This window comes from Peromyscus maniculatus, chromosome 5, assembly GCF_049852395.1.
Source record: "Peromyscus maniculatus bairdii isolate BWxNUB_F1_BW_parent chromosome 5, HU_Pman_BW_mat_3.1, whole genome shotgun sequence".
NCBI lineage: Eukaryota > Metazoa > Chordata > Mammalia > Rodentia > Cricetidae > Peromyscus > Peromyscus maniculatus.
This window is the reverse complement of record NC_134856.1, coordinates 10,993,300-10,994,811: the sequence shown is the minus strand read 5'-3', so window position 1 is coordinate 10,994,811 and position 1,512 is coordinate 10,993,300. Positions and strand designations below refer to the sequence as shown.

At 43.7% G+C, this 1,512-nt stretch overlaps 1 pseudogene; it reads left to right on the top strand.

The window, feature by feature from the left end:
* The first annotated feature begins 309 nt into the window (after positions 1 to 309).
* On the top strand, positions 310 to 1,142 carry LOC102911941 (small ribosomal subunit protein eS6 pseudogene; annotated as a pseudogene).
* Positions 1,143 to 1,512: the final 370 nt, after the last annotated feature.

The window sequence follows — 1,512 nt, the reverse complement described above, 5'->3', positions numbered from 1 at the left end:
CTCAACTTTGATGGGGGAAGTCATAAGTGCTCACAGTAGGAGATTCATAAATTATAGAGAAGGACTAAGACCATCTCACGTCTATGGAGATTCCTTGCTAACATCAGTGTGTATTCACAGAGAGTATTTTGGGTGTTATTAATTTTTAATTATGCAGAATGTATGAATATATTCTCGTGAAAAATTAAAATAGTCCAGATAGGTCTCTGCTTCTCCTAGGCAGCCAGCTCTACCCCTGTCTTCTCTCTTCCAGCCCTTTGCCAGATAATCCCTTAGAAATGTAGGAAACGTCCTCTTTTTCGTGGCGCCTCCTAGGCGGTCGGCCGTGTCAAGATGAAGCTGAATATCTCCTTCCCTGCCACTGGCTGTCAGAAACTCATCGAAGTGGACGATGAGCGCAAGCTGCGTACGTTCTGAGAAGCGCATGGCCACGGAAGTGGCTGCTGGTGCCCTGGGTGAAGAGTGGCAGGGCTGCGTGGTCCGAATCAGTGGCAGGAATGACAAACAAGGTTTTCCTATAAAGCAAGGAGTGTTGACCCACGGCAGAGTGCGCCTGCTGTTGAGTAAGGGGCATTCTTGTTATAGACCAAGGAGAACTGGAGAGAGGAAGCGCAAGTCTGTTCGAGGATGCATCGTGGATGCCAATCTCAGTGTTCTCAACTTGGTTATTGTAAAAAAAGGAGAGAAGGATACTCCTGGACTGACAGATACTACTGTGCCTTGTCGGTTGGGACCTAAAAAAGCTAGCAGAATCTGAAAGCTTTTTAATCTCTCTAAGAAGATGATGTCCGCCAATATGTGGTCAGAAAGCCGTTGAACAAAGAAGGTAAGAAGCCCAGGACCAAAGCACCCGAGATTCAGCGTCTTGTTACTCCACGTGTCCTGCAGCACAAACGCTGTCGTATTGCTCTAAAGAAACAACGAGCCAAGAAAAACAAGGAGGAGGCTGCAGAATATGCTAAACTTTTGGCCAAGAGAATGAAGGAAGCCAAAGAAAAGCGCCAGGAACAGATCGCCAAGAGACATAGGCTGTCCTCTCTGAGAGCTTCTACTTCTAAGTCTGAGTCCAGTCAAAAATAAGTCTTTAAGGGTAACAAATAAATGATCATACCTTAAAAAAAAAAAGAAAGAAAGAAAAGAAATGTAGGAAACGTGCTTAGAAATGTAGGAAATGCACTTAGAAATGTAGGAAATTTCTCTTTCTTTCCTCATTCCTTTTCTGAAGTGCTGGGGATGACTTAGGGCCTCTTGACTAGAACACTTGTAAAAATTAGTTAGAAATACATGACAAATCCAGCTTTGTGTCCGGTCCTCCCCACCCCCCCATCTCATAGGTGACTACTTTTTCTGTTTGGTTCTGGGACACCTGTGAAAAATCTAGTATTTTGAGTGGCTTTTTTTTAAAAAAAAGTTTATGTATGTATGTTATTTATGTGTATGTGTGCAGGTGCATGAATTCCATGGCAAGTATGGGTGTCAGAGAACACTTTCAGGAATTGGTTCTCTCCTTCA